This window comes from Vombatus ursinus, unplaced genomic scaffold (genome assembly GCF_900497805.2).
Source record: "Vombatus ursinus unplaced genomic scaffold, bare-nosed wombat genome assembly UNPS02014830.1, whole genome shotgun sequence".
NCBI lineage: Eukaryota > Metazoa > Chordata > Mammalia > Diprotodontia > Vombatidae > Vombatus > Vombatus ursinus.
In genome coordinates, this window is record NW_020954608.1 from 1,374,046 (window position 1) to 1,391,694 (window position 17,649).

At 37.7% G+C, this 17,649-nt stretch overlaps 1 protein-coding gene across 2 annotated transcripts in view; it reads right to left on the reverse strand.

Annotated features, from left to right (window-relative positions):
- Positions 1–17,274, reverse strand: part of FOXP2 (forkhead box P2) — a 694,083-nt gene extending 676,809 nt beyond the window's left edge. For both annotated transcript variants that reach the window (XM_027838641.1, XM_027838640.1), the window contains exon 1: positions 17,025–17,274. The gene's annotated coding sequence lies outside the window, so the exon portion shown is untranslated. The remainder of the gene's footprint in view (positions 1–17,024) is intronic.
- Between the last annotated feature and the right edge of the window lie 375 nt (positions 17,275–17,649).

Below are 17,649 nucleotides of genomic sequence, written 5' to 3' on the forward strand. Positions count from 1 at the left end.
TTCCAGTGTGGAGAATGTACTGTCCCCAGCTTTGGGGGTTTTGTGCAGCTGTTTTCAGATACTTCTAGGGACCTGTAAATTTTTAGTTCTTCCAAAGTGGTATGATAAGGGGTGAGGTGTTTACTCCTGGCCTGTGATCTGGTTTATGAATGACCACAAGCACTCTTTCCTGCCTTGGAACTATGAGGAGGATTTCCTCTCCACCACCACTACAAGCTCCATCATGCCAGCACTCCTCCTCACTCCAGGACTGCCACCCAGAACTGTGACCCAGATCCAAGCACAGGCAAAGCAAGAGAATGCTGCCTCAGCACCAGCAAAGAGATCCCTGCAATCCCCCTCTGATCAGCCACTTGATTCTCCCTTAGTCTGTGGGCGGGAAGCTCTGAAGGCAGTTGCTGCCCCGTGGCCACGCTCTGGCACTGAGGCTGAGACCACCGCACTTCTCTCTCTCACCACAGAGACAGACTTTTCCCACTGACATAAGTTGTCTTTGGCGTTCGTGGGTTTAGAAATCTGGAAACCGTCACAGCTACCCATGATTCATTCCTCTGAGGCCTGCTCCAGGTTCACTGAGGCACATTTTGCCTGTGCACCTATGCTGAACTGTGCTCCTCTCCCCACCCTGCATGATATACCTTTCCAAACAACTATCCAAGCTGCCTTGGGCTGGAAATTTGTTTCATTCTGTCTTGTGTGGGTCCTGCTGCTTTAGAATTTGTTTAGAACCATTTTTACAGTACTTGGAGGGGTCTGGGGGAGAACTCAAGCAAGTCACTGCTTTCACTCCTCCATCTTGGCTCAGCCTCCAAGTATATCATTTTTAGAAGGATGTTAAAAGCATGGCAGGATCTAGCTTGGTGAGAGAACTTGAAACCATGCGATAAGAGGATGAGTTTAAAGAACTGACTCACAGAATGTTTAAAACTTAACATTCTTAAAGACTTTAATGATGAATTTAGTCCAACTACCTCATTTAACAGATGAAGAAGGTGAGGCCTACCAAAGTTCAAAAGTTTATTCCACGTTACAGGGAGACAGTGGCAGACAGCATCGAAGTCAAATTTTCTGACTTCAAGTTGAGTGATTTTTCCCCAGAAAATGTTGCCCTAATGAAGAAAAGATTCAGGGAGAACATGAAACTATCTTTAGCCATCTGAAAGGCTATCATATAGAACAAAGACTAGATTTCTTCTGCTTGTCCCCAAAGTTATAACTAAGACCAATGGAGTAGAAATTAGAGAGGTATTCATAGGTTAGTTATATGGGAAAAACTTTTCAATAATCATAAATGTGGAAAAGTGGAATTGTCTTCAGAGTGAGATCTCTTTCAGTAGAAGTCATCAAGCAAAAACTGGGTAAAAAATTGGATTTTAATAGTTGTCATACTATGAAAAATGCATCACAAAGATGTATATCTACAAATGAAAGAAATACATAACTGTGTTAAATACTCATCATTTTTCAATCACATCCACCAATTACGTAAAAGTTTTACTTGGGTTTTTTAAAAGTTCCATCTTCTCTGAAGTCAATCATTTGTTCCTGAAAACTAACAGGGAGGTGTTCGTATTGAACAAATGGGTTTAAATTTCACTGAAACACTTCTTTAGGAGACTTTTATACAGTTTAGAAAAATCTGTTTCCAAGTTTAAGTGTGCAAATATCAGTTTTTGTAGGCAACACATCATTTTCAGCAACTGAGGGAGAGGAGTGTTAAGTGTCCTAGAAAGAGAGAGTGTTCACCAGTTTGCTGCAGTGGTCAAGAATGATGAAGACTGAGAAAGGGCCATTATATTTGACAATCAAGATACCATTGGTAACTTTGAAGAGAGTGATTTCAGTTGAGTGAGGAGTTAAGAATAAAGATGAGGTTGATGGAGCTTGGGAAAATAGTGGTTCTCTCCCTAGACATAAGGAAGAGTGTTTGGGGAAAGATAATGTAATAAGATCATCAATGCCCATCTCATGACATCCATTCCTGTTCATCTTGTGCTACTCACTCTTTTCCACTAATAAAAGTAAAAAAAAAAAACAAAAAACTTCAAAATGGAGAAGGGGAGTGTGTGTGGAGGTCTTACTCACCTGCCACTGCCCCAGAGTTCCAAGCCCACCCTCTGAGAGGTACCTGCAGCAGCCTTGAGATAGCAGGGAATGGGAACTCTGCCTGCACTGTTACAGCAGGTGCCTGGACTGAGATCGTTATAACCACCTGGAAAGGGCGAAGCACTCTTTAGTGATGAGGTTAATACATAAAGGGGGTGGTAGAGCTGTCCTGAAAACAAGCCCATGACTGGCTATCATGGGTGAGATCTGATATATCTTCTCATCCTCTCATTGGTTTATCACACTTCCCTTGGTGTCAAGGCCACAGTCCTGACTTTAGAGATCACTATTTGGAAGAAAAGGAGCTCCATTTCAAAGAATTAGCATCTTCTCTATATGATCATTATTCCCTGAGGTGGTGCTCCTTGATATAGTTTTTCTTTTAGTCCACACTTTCTTTCTCACCTTCCTCTATCCTTTCAGCCATGAAACATGAAAACAACTATTTAAGCCCTCTGTTTATCCCACCACACCTTTAATTTACATCATTATTCTTCTCTATTTCCTATTTATAGGCGTCTAAGGCAAGTAGTCAAATCTTTTCGTTTTTACCTTCACAACATCAGTATATCCCCCTTCTCCCTATTCCATCTCCCTAATTAGCCATCGCCCTAATTCAAGGTGTCTCATCGCCTCTTGCCAGAATTATTACAATAGCCTTCTTCTTGGTCTCCCTCCTTTAAGTGTCTCCCTACTACAATCCACCTTCCACTTGGCTGTCAAAATCATCTTCCTGAAATGACCTGTTTGACATTTAAGTCTCTTCACACTCTGGCCCTTTCTACCTTTCCCAGACTTTTTATACTGTACTCCTTTCCAGGAACTCTACAATCCAGCTATACTGACCTACTTACAGTTCCTAAAGACACTTTCTGTCCAGGCTCTGGGCATTGGGCATTTGGCATTTCCATACCTGGAAAGCTCTCCCTCCTCAACTCTAACTCCAAACTTCCCTCAAGGTTGGGCGGATCTCACAGATCTTCAGGAGACTTTTCTCTGTCCTCAGGTCAACTCTTCCCTCTAAGATTTCCTCTTGTTTACAGAGTATATGTCTTAGATGTACACAATTACTTGCATCTTTTCTTTCCTTGTAGAGGGGGGAGTTCCTTGAGAGCAAAGGCAATGCTTTTGCCATTCTTTATATCCCCAGTGCTTAGCATAGCGTTTGGCACACAGACTGGCTTATGCAGGCCAAGTAACAAAAGGTCAGTTAAAGAATACAGCTTTCTGGGCCAGGTAGGTGGCGCAGTGGATATAGCACCACCCCTGGAGTCAGGAGCACCTGAGTTCAAATCCAGCCTCAGACACCTAACACTCACTACCTGTATGACTCTGGCCAAGTCACTTAACCTCAACTGCTTCACCAATACATATACATATACATATACACATATATCTTTCATTTAATGCACAGCCCTCACTACCATGACCATCAGTCCAATGGGTTACTCCTCCTACTCCTGCTCTTCCTGCTACTACTACCCCTATTACTTCTCCTCCTCCCACTACTACTACAGCAACTACTCCATCAGAATCTGAATGGATAGAAATATCTGAGTTCAAGTCTTAACTCTCTTACTTCCACTACTTTACAACCATACAGGGCTGTAATGAGGATCAAGTGGGGAAAAGTACTTAAAAATCTTTGTAATTAAAAAACAAATACCATATAAATTTAACCTCCTTAAGGGCAGAGACTTTTTTGCCCTATTTTTTACCCTATGCACTTAGCACAGTACATGCCAAACACTCATAAGCACTTAATAAATGTCTATTGACTTCTTCTTCCCTCAGTCAATAAAACAGGTGATAATTAAGAAGAAAAAAAATTGCACAATTCCAAGGTAGTAAAAAGGGGATTGGGGGGGGTGGAGTTAGGAAAGATAGACAAGACAATAAGGAAACTAAACAATGGGGAGGAACCAAATATTAATTTTAATGGATCAATATCTAAAAATGTCTCTCATTTTTTTGTGTGTGGAATTTGCATCTCTTTCTACACCAAAACAAAGTTGAGAGGCATGTAAAATTTTGTTTAAAAGAAGTGACAGCTCTAGTTCTAAATTATCTCCCCAAGGAATTATGACACAAATAAGTATTTTTAAAGTAGTTGTCTTTAAAAAAAGACTGAAATATGTTCCAAAAGATGAAGAGGTTACACCCACTTTAAGAAGAAGTCAGAGTATAATTAAGATGACATGTAATTAATAATCCAAAATAAAAAATTTGACATTCAAAAATATCGAGCCTTATTTCTAGAGAGAAGGAATCAACACTCAACAATAAAAAGGAAGTATCTTAAAAACACAAATATCATAAATATATAAAAACATAAATTTATGCAGACATTAAACTTTTTACTTTTTTATTATTTCATAAATATTTAACAAACAAAAGATGAGTCACTCACATTCTACTTTTAAGTGGTAACCTATTTGAATAAAAATATTATTTCCAATGATATCAACCAAATTACTATGTAAAACAAATATGTTAATTTTAACATATTTGAGTAGTTATATGTTATTCTACTAAATTTTTAGCACATACTAAATGTATTAAGTTGTGCTTATTAAAAATCTTTAACTGAAGAAACTTTCTAAATTAAGAAAAATACACTTTTTGGATCAGTGTGGCCCAGATACATGTAAGAGACTGAATAATAATGATGTCCTTATAAATACAGAAATAAAAGTAAATATTTCTTCAGTACCATAACATTCATAATACAGAATCTGGCATGATTCCTGCCCACTGGGAATGTAATACTAATGGAAAGGCATTCAAAGAACAATTAGGGAGCAGATCAAAGATGATAGTTCAGTGAAAACCAATAACACAGGGTAATAATATAGTATCTTTGTAATGGGCTCTGTTTCTTCCTTGGATTACAAAATTATGGTTGTAATAAGTATGAGAAAGCAAGCTCGGAAAAAAGTCTTTTTTAAAAAAAAGAGCAAGATGGGGCAGCTAGGTGGCACAGTGGATAGAGCACTGGATTCAGGAGGACCTGAGTTCAAATCCGGCCTCAGAACATAACCCTCACTAGCTGTGTGACCCTGGGCAAGTCACTTAACCCCACTGCCTAACCCCCCCCCCAAAAAAGAGCAAGGGTTAACATATAAAATAGCATTTGAAAGCACATGTGATAGAAGATGGAAAGGTAAAGAAGGAAGGAAAGAAGGAAGGAAGGAAAGAAGAAAGGAAGGAAGGAAAATGGCCTTCCTTGGAAACATAGTATTCATAACTGATAAAGAAAGTATAGTTTGTAAAGTCAAACAATATGTAAAATTTGAAAAGTTTACCCATCCCTGCTGGAATTGCAACTCAATACTGCACTGTCAAGTAGAATTGAACTCCAATCCCCATTAATGCAGTCAGCCTACATCAATCAATCAATCAACATTTATTAAACATATACTGAGTGCCAGGCACTGTGCTAAGTGCTAGAGATACAAAAAAAAGGCAAAAGGGAGTCCCTGCCCTCAAGAATCTCACAATCTAACAGGATTAGACCTATCCATGAGATTCATGGGAGTGGAAAGGAGGGAGTCTGGGAGTTAGGGTGGAGGTCAGCTTTTAAAAACAAACTTTCCCAAATATATAACCTAACACCACACTGAGTTCTATAGTTTAAAACAACCAGGAACAAAAGGCATGAGATAAGCTTATCAAGATAAATGTTATGGAAAGATGAATTATTTGTAACATGTTAAATGAAACACAGAACTGATACAGCAATACTACTGTTGCCAGTTGGGCTTGTTTCCTTTATAAAACAATGAACAATGGAAAGAAGGTAGAACTATTCAATTCTTATTTTGATTCTATTTTCTTTGACAAGAAATAAGATGACCTTTGGAGGAAAGGTAGATTTTTTGAAAGGGTTAACAGGAGTTAAAACCTAAAATAAGTGAGGAGACAGGTAGCAAAAAGCAACTAGCTCCAACACAATGAGAAGTACAATAGCAGTACAATCAGGACAAGTGTCCTGATTCCACCTTCCTCTCTCTCCAAAAATAGATGAAAGGTAGTATCTATAAAGTATGGCCAGTGAGTGCAACTTTTCTTCTCACAAAATTCTATAACATTATTAGAGAAATAATTTGTAATCATTTAGACAGAGAAGTAATTGTCACTAAGAGCCAGCATGACCTCAATGAGGACAAGCTATGAGAAACTAAATTTATTCCTCTGTACAACAGGGCTGCTAGACAAACAGATCCAGAAAATGTCTGTGAGGCAACATACTTGAATTTCATCAAGGCACTTGGCAAATTTTATTATGTTGTTCTCTTTAACAAAATAAAATTAGCTGGATTCAGAATGGAGTGAATGACCACACCCAAAAAGTAGTCTTTAAGAGGTAGACAAAAACTCAGAAAGAATCTATCCAGTAATATAACAAAAGAATCTCTGCTTGACACTGTACTGTTCAACATTTTAAACAATGTTTTGGACAAAGACATGATGGCATACTTATCCAATCATCAAATGATTTAAAACTAGTTGGGATACCTAACACATTAGATGGAAAGAACCAAGATCCAAAAATACAGTGGAAGGTTTTAATGTAATATCCTTGACTTAGGTTTAAAGTTATCAACCATACGAGGGCTATAGTATGGTGGTGGCTAAACAAAAATTCTTGTTAAAAGACTTGGAAGTTTTAGTAGACTCAAAACAAGTCAATAATATGACATGGTAGCCAGAAGGGCTACTGTAGGAAGCATAAAGAGAAGTGTAAAATCCAGAATGAAGGTGGTGATAGTTTTACCGTATCATGCCCTAGACAGATCACATCTAAAACAACGCATTCAGTACAGATTATATTTTAGAAAGGATTCTATTTGAGAGGACAACCAAAATTTTGAAGCAAATGGAAACCACGCCATATGAGCACTGGTTGAAGGATCTAGGTAATTTTAATCTGCAAAAAAGATTTGAGATCATGATAGCTGTCTTCAGTCATTGGAAAACCAATGAAATCTGTGAAATAAAACTATAAAACATTATTTAGGGAAAGGAAATTCCAACAATCAAGTTTACTTCAGAGTATATAATTTCACTAAGGTCTATACTTACACAATAAGCTTTTGAACCCTTTTGTTCTTCCCAAGTATAGGGAGATCTCCAAGTCTCTACATGTATCAATTGAGTCAAGTTGCCTGTCTCCAATCTTGTCACTTCGTCACTCCAATAACACTATTAAAATATGTGAGTCCCCTCCTCAATTCTGTTTTCATGAATTGGGAAAGTTTGCATGAAATACGAAATCCATGCCTATGGAAACTGTTAAGACAAAGTCTTTGTCTTAACTGGAGTTTATGGATTACTTCCCAAAAGTATGCATGTTGGGGAGAGAGGTGGATAATGTTACAGTTTTAAATCCTGACAAACTATGGAAGGAAAGGAGGCTCAATCACAAATATCTTCCAAATAAATTCACCAAGTAGAGCTTCATTTACTTCGATAAATGAACAGCCACCGCGAGAATGAAGGATAATCCACACCTTAGTGTGAATGGCTATATCCTGTTAGTGCCCTTAACACTTATATGTTACTGTGCATTCAGAGAAGAGAAATTTTAAGGGAAAAGAAGAAAAGCAAACATTTGGGAAGAGGGAAGGTCTGCAGGAGTGTCAAAGGAATATTCTCATTATGTAAAAAACATTGTGTCTGGAGAGACAAAAGGAAATAAGGAAAGAGCTGATTTTTGTAAAGGTTCTGAAATAGAGATGACAAATTTTATTTCATTTCAATGCTTTAAAAGTATAGCATCCTGGCATAAATTGATCAGAACTAGTATGGATGGTCACAAATATGACATTTTCCCCAGTCTTCCACCTATGGAAAAAACATTGAGAAAAAGTGGAAGAAGTATTAACAGCACAGCAAAGCACAGTAGTATTATTTCCTTAATCCAAGCACCTTTAAGAGCTCAACCCTCAAGGTCTGCTATAATTCACAAAGGCAGGGTACTGAACACATAGTTAGAAAATCTGGGTTTCAATCCTGGCTTTCCCACTTAGGAGCTAAATGACATTGAGCAAAGCCCATCCTTTCCTTACTTTATTCATCTGTAAAAGAAGTATGTTAAATTGGGCGGTAGCTAAGATCCTTCACAGCTTTGATATTGCTCTGTAAGAAGGCAGGAAGGGGGTTAGGGAGGAGCATAATATGGAAAGAAATAAACAAACAACAAGAAAAAAAGGTGTAAGGGCACCAGAAGATCTGCATTTTAAAATCTTGCCTGCTCTTCCTCCTTCCCTTCTCTCCTCAGAAGACAAACCATCTGTCATTTTGCCACCAAAATCTTCATTATCTATCTCTCCTAACACTAGTAACTGAAATGCCTTTAATAAGATATTCATTTGATCAAACACCTCCCAAAGATGGTTGGGAAAAGAAGGGGGAAATAATACCTATAAGTCAACTATATCTTAGTGACAGGTGTTAAAGAAGGAAAATGATTAGTCATCTACCCAAAGAGAATGGAAGTTTTGGTTGAGATGGGTAGGAATTCCAACTTAAGAATAGAGACCAGGGCAATTTACATCCCGGGTAAGGGAAAAGGAATTTATAAGACCCACCTCCCCAAAATCTTTTGACTAAACATGTCTGTACCCTGCAGAAGAGCTATATAATTTTCCTGGATAATGGATCCAGGTAACATCAAGAGAGGTAGCAGAATACCTCCTATATTCATTCTGTCCATCAAGAATGGAATGATCTCTTCCCTACAACTCTATAAAGTTAACCCTGATTAGATTCATCTACAAGATTTACAATTTATACTTAATTACAATGAAGGGCAACAGTAATTATGTGTATCATTGGATGTGTCAAATTAGCTTTGCTGCAAATTTTGTTTGGTGACAACACTAAAATGTTTACACACTTAAGTTTCCTTTTTTGCTGCTCATAGAGTATAACTGTCCATTCATAGTTTTGGGGTTTTGTTTGGGGGGGGGAGTTGTTTTTAAGTTAGAACACTGATTCTGAAAGAAGAAAATCCCTACTCTGACCAACTAGTTAGGTGGTATTTCCTGGATGAAATGGGATTTTAAGTAACTATTGGAAGCTAAAAGGAGGTAACATGGCCAGCGTGAAATGAAGTTTTGGTTCTCTACCACCACCACCACCACCACCAAAAAAAAAAAAAAGATATAATGAAAAGAGGCAGAGGAAGAAAAAAAAAAAACAAGCCAACTACTCATCACTATGGGTGATAAAGGTGGCAGTACAGATTCATTAATGGATGGGCTTTAAATCAAGAACGAACTGAATCTTTTACTAACAGTAGTAAGAAATCAGTGAGGGCAGTAAGTTAGGACATGGGAAGGGGTGGGAGCTATGATTTCACTAGACAGAGAACTCTACCAAGTGAGTAAATTCCTGGACCAAAACAAGTTTCTACTTTCTCTGCAACCTAAAGTAGCTGAGAACTGTCTCCACTGAGATGCTAAGTGACTTGCCCAAGTTCAAACAACCAGTGTATCTGTCAGATACAAGACTTGAACCCACAACTCTGACGGGAAGCTTCCTTCATGACAGGCCATGATCACAGAGAATTAAAACAAAAGCTAGTTAAAAGTATGTGACAAAGAGGTTATTTTGAAATGAACTTTGGAGAGAATGAAGAAGGTAAATGGGTGAGAGCAAAGGACAATTGAAAAAGACTGAAAAATTAAAATCACTTAGGATAAAAAATTTAGATGTGGAAATAATGAGGAATAGGACTAGGAAGAGGATTCTTAGGGACATTACTTCTCAAGCTTCTGTTACTTTGTCAGTGTGGGTAACTCCTTCCACTGATATAAAAAGTTACAGTAGACAGCTTTCATAAGTTCCTGGAAAAATTTGTCACCCTGCAGCTAACCTAAAGATGAGCCTCTGACCTTAGCTTGGCTGATCCTGACACACACCTGATACAGAACTCATCATTGAGCCCATACTCAAAGTCTTTTCAGCTTGGTTAGTCCTAGCAGAATCTATGCATTGCTGGCAAATCCTTCAAAAACCGAGGGTCATTTGCAAGCCATGAGAAGTCATGAGATTAAGACTTTAGTGGAGGGGTAAAAATCTTATGAAAAGGGAAAAAACCTGAAGCGTTTTTTGTTAGTTTGAATATTCAAATCAGAAAGCTCTTTCTCCAGACATCTACTACTGAAAAATTACAAATATCTTTCCTTCAGATACACATACCAATGATTTTTCTCCTACTCATGTCTCTGATTCCTTCTTAGGGTTGAAAACTGTACAGCAAAAAATTTTGTGTTTGAAATTCTCCTAAACTGATGAAAAATAGGTCATTAAAGATAATACAAAAAAGATAAAATGACTGAGAAAAGAAATAAAAACCAATGTATTATCAATAAAGTCTAAACCGCAGCATCAGTCATGCAGCATCATTTTAAGGCATTCAAATAAAAGTTCCATAAAATAATAAAAAGTTTTAACAAAATTTTGATGGAATATTCTCACTTAACTGAGACTTCTGCTTAGAGAAGTTTTAAAACAAAAACACTAAAAAAAAATCTTAGAATTCTATGAAAAAATCTAAAATATTCCTTCAAAGACAAATTGGAAGAAAATGAAGACTGTTAATAACTTAATAATGTTGAAAGCTTTTAAATTCTGAGGTTTTCATTTCCTTAGCAACATACTTTTCTAACATATAAATTTCTTTGTCATGCTACTGAAAATAAATGTACAATCCCGAATTCAAGAAATGTCAAAATCAGAACATGCTCATATCCCTCAAAGTACCAAGAAACTATGATTTATCTCAACAATGCCAGTTGTATGGATGGGGGAAGCCTGTGTCATCAATAGATAAATGTAAGAGAACATACAGTGTATAATTTCATAAATGATCCTGGAATGGGTACTGTTTAACATTTTTAAGAAAAATGGAAACTTGCGAGCTGGAAAAGTCTTACCCCCTCATTTTAGAAAAGAAATGACCTGCCCAAGAAACAATTAGCAACACTGTCCAGACTAGAACCCAGGTCTCCTGACTGCTACTTCAGTGTACTTTCCACCAAACTACATTCCCTTTAAAGTTCTACATGATAGAGGAATGCATTTTCTCACTAAGGCAGGAAGTCTAGCTTTCAAAATAACTATTATAAATTGTAAATGTTAACAAGTCTATTAATTGACAATGCATAAACAAACTCCACAAATTCAAAATGTGTCAGGATTAAGATTCATAACCAACCATCAACTATATAAGAGGAAGGGGGAAAGGTGATGCTAGTTCTTTTTACATGACAGCCAGCTTTGCTAGTAACTATTTCTCCTTTATCATATAGCATTTTCTTTATCAACTATTTTGGCATTTAATTATGTGATTTTTTGTGCGCACAACTATTTCATTTCTATTTCTTATCTCCCCAACTAGACTGTAAGTTCCTAGAGGGCAAGATTGCGTTTGTGTTTGCATCCCCCTCCCATGTTTGGTACAATGCTAGGCATAAAGCAGTCAAATATTTAGGGAATGAACAAATGAATTGACTAGACAGAATATTTCTGTATAGTAAACTCATTTTTATTGGCTTACATTGTAAAATTGGAGTTACAGTCTCCTCAAAATAACTAAGGCCAATATTTGATAAAATGACATTTTAAAATGCAGCAAGTATTTTTAAAATCAAATACTTGTTATAAAATTGTTTTTCCATATTAAATTATTCATAATGTCTTTATATTTAAATATAAAGTAGTTGAACATACTTTTATGTTTGTCACAAAAGTTAAAAAGATTTCAAGAAAAAATACTGACAACACATTAAATTGAAGAATCACTCAACTTCTTTGAAGACTGCTCCACAATATCATATAAAAAATAATGTTCAGATCCATTTCCTTAAACTGTGTGGAACTTGCACATTTTTAGAAACGTAGGTTGATCTGGACAGATCAGCAGAAGACATGTAGAAACACAGCAGAGGCAATGAATCAAAAGGCAGGAATAAACTAACAAGCTGAAGAATACATTTTTTGTAACATGAAGTTAAGTGGAAAATCTCTAATATGATTTTTCATAAAATACAACTTCTAGGTTCATAAATTCCATGATAATGAATTTCTGTACATCAGTTTCTGCTCACCTATGCTAAAGGAATATAGTAAGAAGTGTAAAATTGCCGTTTCATTATCATTTCATCCAACACTAAGACTTTTGCAAAAGTCCAACCTGAGGTCCTGAAACAGAGAAGCGAGACTCTGTGGGAAGTTCCATAAGACAACAACAAAAATTATTTCAACCCTATGAAAATGCAAAGAAACTCAAGTCGTATTACCCAGGGAAGAAAAGGATATAAGACGAGATACTACAAGAATCCAAGTATATTAAGAGATACAGAAATAGACAATAAACTGCTTTCTTTCCATTAAGAACAGAAGAAAAATAAAAGCAACTTATAGAACAAGTAACTTAGGGAAGGAATTAGGACGTTTATGGATTGTGAGGGAGACACTAGAGTGTTTTTCAAACACATTTAAGATAGTCTGCCTTCCCCAAAGACCTTTAAGTATATAGATAATTATCTTTCTGTAATGGGTTTGGTGAAGTTTCATTTGAACTGTATGGATTCACTAGATATATGTATAAGACTAGGTTGTAGTTAAAGCCTGTTCTTATTTTATGATCCTATTACTACATGGTCCAATCTAAATGATATGAATACTATTTTTTTCCCAAAAACAAGGGACAGTGAGTTAACCATCAATATGGGATTAAACAGTTGAGATTCTTTACATGACTAGCATTAGTAGCTATCACCAAATTGAGAAAATAATCAAGTAGAGGCTGAGAATACTAAAAATTAGTATTCAGTTTTTGCAATGGAACTGATACCATTTACAAATTTAACTCTGATTTGCAATTCTCTCTATTAGCAAGCACACAATGAATACTTCTTAGTGACCTAAGTCCTAATTCACTTCTTCATACAAGTAAGTGACCTCTTCATCATTTCATTTTGAGAAGCAGAAAACACATGGAGACTTGCATCACTCAGTTTTCTACTAGCAGTGGAACACAGCTATTCTAACACAAGCCTGTCAACACAGAAAATATGCCAGGGTGATAGGGCACTAAATATAAATCCTTTAAGATCACATGTAATTGTCTTTTAACATAATTAAAATTTTGTACCCTGCTCCTATCCTCTCGGAGAAGAAAAATAACTGAATACTCAGTAAAGATGACTTGCTACATTCATTACATTGCCATGGTTATTCCATGTTTCTCAATACAATAAAACATAGTATTTTCTAGTATGAAACAACATCTATTTTCGCATATTTAAATGTGCTTCTTATGAGAAATAATTGTAATTAGGCTACATTACACATAATTGTTTATGTTTCTGTGTAAAAAAAAAAATCTCCTTCCTACAAAGGGATTGAAACCTTTCAGTGGAATAGATCAGTATACACTAGCTCTAATAGTGCAACAGTATTCACAATTTTCTATAAAAAGAATTTGTATTATTTCTATACTAGCTCCTCAGTCAACAATTTTTCCCCTGATGTGTCCAGAAGGAAAAAAAAAAACAAAACACAACACAAATTCCCTTCCACCTCCTAATCCCTCAGTAAAACCAGTATATTATCAGTGTAAGGAAGCAAAACTCATGTACTAACATTACTTTTCCACAGGAACACAACTAAGCATAATGTAACTAAAGGCCCCCCCAGCATGCACTTCAGGTTGTGTAGTCTATTTAAAAATGATGTTCAGTTCCAGCTTACATATCACCTTAGAAGGCAAAATAAAACAATCTATTTTAAACAGTCTACAACAGTTACGTAAATCCTTTTCCTGACCTATCAATCTGTAGTTTTTCTTAAATTTATTTTTATTATAAATTAAATGTATTTTATTAACATTTTAATAATATCGGCACAAAAATGTCATTGCATTTAGGTAGTGGATTTTTTTTTTCATTGTCCACCTAAAAAGTCTGTTACCATAGTGCCTGAAAGTATACTTTTGGAATAACCTCTTCAAAAAAAAAACTGAATAGTGTCCCCTTTTCCACTTACCTTCCAGAAGGATGTGTGATCAGCTTTCTGTCTTCTGTTTAAGATTTAGTGACCTTAATGTAACCTAAAATATGAGACATTCCTTTTGCTCAACTTTAAGTAATAACAGTTCAATACTCATTCCTTTCAGGAATGCTATGAAACTGGAACCCCTGGTATCTTTTCTTAAAAAAAAAAATCTAAATATCTAAAAATCCAAATTACATTTCTTAGCGAACATAGCTTATTCATCTAGCCAGTAGTATAGTCAATTATGGTACATAATACTAACCTAGAAGTCTGTGATATGATGTGTTTAGCAATGTTACACAAATATTAAGTTTTTTAAATTCCAAAGTTGCCACAATGAGACAAAACAGCTTTTCCAAAACTCTCAGTGACAGTAATGATAAATAGGATTTTTGATAAAATAGAAGACCTTAGCTTTACTGTCTGCTACAGTGCCAAACTTCAAGAGCAAAGTATCTCCAAACTAATCTTTTTTTGTCTTAATTTTGACAAATACCACAGACACACTATTATACACACCTAGTTTCTACTCTTTAATCAAATTAATAGAGCTACAAGAGCAAGTCAAAAAAAAAAAAAAAGTATGCCTTCCAGGCAAACTTTTGCTTTCAAAAAGTAAAGCTCTCTGAATACTTCCAGCTGGAAAACTTCCACTTCTGCCACTTAACATGCTCATACTCATTTTCTACCTCCTGTTGACCTGCTGTTTCTGCCTTCATCTTCCTGACAGAGTGAGAGTATTTTGTACCTCTTTTCACCAAAAGGTATCCCACCGTGGAAAAAAAAAATCTGATTTCCACAGCAACTATATATTTAGACAAACACCACCCCCACCCACCCACATATATGTGTCCTAATTCAACTATACCCAAACTCCTTTCATGCGCTCTGTTCCTCTCTCAAAACAGCTCCATTATGAAATGTCAGGAAAGGTCAAAAAGGACCTCATTTTTTTTTTGATTGGCTTACCACCTGTTAGGAAACTAGTATCTTTTTTTTTAAAGTGTAATCCTTCAGAAACTGATTGAAACTCAACATGTGGAGAGTCTGTAAAAAAAAAAATTTTATATATATATATATATATATATATATAGTAGAGAGCAGCTGTCCATTAATTGTTTCAAATCTGTGGAGAGAATGCTTAATGAAAACTAAGATTGTTCTAGTTCCTAGATTATGCTCTATTCTATACATTTTCCCTAACTATGACTAACGTCTACAACTGTTGAATCATCTCTAGGCTTGCTTCTGCTTACAGAAAACCTCAAACTTTACAATTTTACTATCTGTTTCAGTCAGGAAACACCAAACCCAAAAGTGACTTACAAAAATTTCGGAATCTCAGAATAATACTTTCAGCCTCCCTGCCCCACAACATATATATTTTCAATAATCCTTGCCTCCCCCCACCAGAGTGTCTTCCAACTTCTGAATTTCAAGTAAATGTCAATACAGCTACCCTTAACAATACTTAACTGTCCTCAGAAATTCCCTGGGTGTCACATACCACTTATCAGTGTATTGTTTGGGGCATTTGGATCAAAGTTAGCAGTCTCCATTAGTGCGCTGAGAGAACAGCTGTGGCACAGGCTAAGGACCTGCTACAGCTAAGCGTTTAGAGGCGGCGTGAATACAGTGCAGTAACCTCCCCTGGCCAGTGAGAGTGGGTGGCGAACGCCATCATTTGCACGTGCATCAGATGAGATGCGAAGGGGGCTAAGGATACAAAAGTACCAACCGCAAGATGTATGCCACAACTTAATTCTCTCCCCTCTCTTTCCTATTCACCAACATCCAAAAATAAACACAGGAAGGGGGTTTCACTTCTCTCTCTGATGACCTGGTAAAAGAACGGAGGGGGAATTTATTTAGCAACACTACCCCAACCCCCAAGTAAACAAGGAATTAAACGGAGAAATTTACAAAGAGGAAAAAGAAAAAAAAAAAAGGCAGTAGAAGGGAGAAAGTGGGCCGTTAGGAAAAGGTAAAGAATGTTAAGAGCCAGTCATTGTGAAATGCTGTTATCCCAAAGCTTCCTGGGTTGGGAAGGTAATTTCTGTATTCAACTTAAAACAAGGTTTCCTGAGATAGGAAGAAATGTCCTTCCCTCTCCTTCTATGCTCTTTCTTTTTAAATTTCTAGAGTAGTACTTTTAAATAAAAGCTGAAGTTTTCCTAACTTATAATGAGAAGCATGCACTTTGTGCAATTTAGTAAATAAGGGTCAACAAATGGATCCATAAAGTGTGTGCTTCTAAACACCAGATGTTTGTTAGTTTGGTTTTTCACGAGAGAGAGGGGGAAGAAGAGAGAAATGAGGAATAGGAAGAGAGAAGCAACAAACAACATTCAAACCCCCCTCCCCTCCCCAAACCCTGGTAAACACCCACATCTGGTGTTTCGACACATACTTTCCTCAAACACAGTCTCTCCAGGCAAGGCAACATTTTGCATACTTAAAGCTAAAATCCATGCAAAACTAACTAACTAAATAAATAAGACAACGGCAGCGAATCCCTCCTCCCATCCTCAAATCACAAATAAAAAATTTTAAAAAGACAACAACAAGTGGTGATGTGAAGGCAAGCAGGAACGCGAACCAGATGCCAAGCCGAAATCTGACACATGTCACATTTGCACCGCGGCGCTGAGAGCAGCCGCTGGGGTGAAACTTTCCTGCAAGAGAGGATGAAAGTCAAGTCCAGCCTGGAGTCTGGAGCTGGAGGTGGATGGTATGGGGGGGTGCGCGAGGGGGATGGCAGGGAGGGTTGGAAGAGGTGGGGGGTTAAGAAAAGGTGGAGGAGAGGGGAGGGGAGAGGGTTAAGAAAAAGTGAAGGAGAAGAAACTTACCAAGAAAAGCGAGACGCGGAGCGGGGCGTCCAGAGGAGGTGACCCCCGAAGAGGAGAGGACCTGCCGAAAGCCCCAGCCCACACAACGGTGCACAAAGTCTTTGCAGCTGCCGTCTGGAATGGGGGGGGTAGAGGGGAGAGTGTATCTGGGCGTGCGTGCGCGTGTGTTGTGTGTGTGTGTGTGTGTTGTGTGTGTGTGTGTGTGTGTGCGTGTGCGCGCGCGCGCGGAGGAGAGGGGACGGCCGCGGGAGTCACTAGGGGGGTCGGACTGAACTACAAGCAGCGGACGTAGCAGCGGCATAAATAACTGGGACTGCTCCTCCGCTGGCGGCGCTGGGCAGCGCGGGAGCTCCGAGTCGGAGTCGGCGGCGGCGGCTGCAGCGGCGGCGGCGGCGGCGGCGGCTACACGCGCCGGCGTGTCTCGCGCTTTCTCGGAGGCTCGCGCTGTCTCGCGCTGTCTCTCCTCTCTCCCCTCTCCCCAAGTCTGTGTGTATGTGTGCGGAGTGTATGTGTGTATGTGCGCGCGCGCGCACACGAGAGCGTGTGTGTGTGTGTGTGTTATTGGCAATGTGAAATGTACACATACCACTCGCTGCTTTCCAGAGGTTGGGGGGGGCGGGGAACA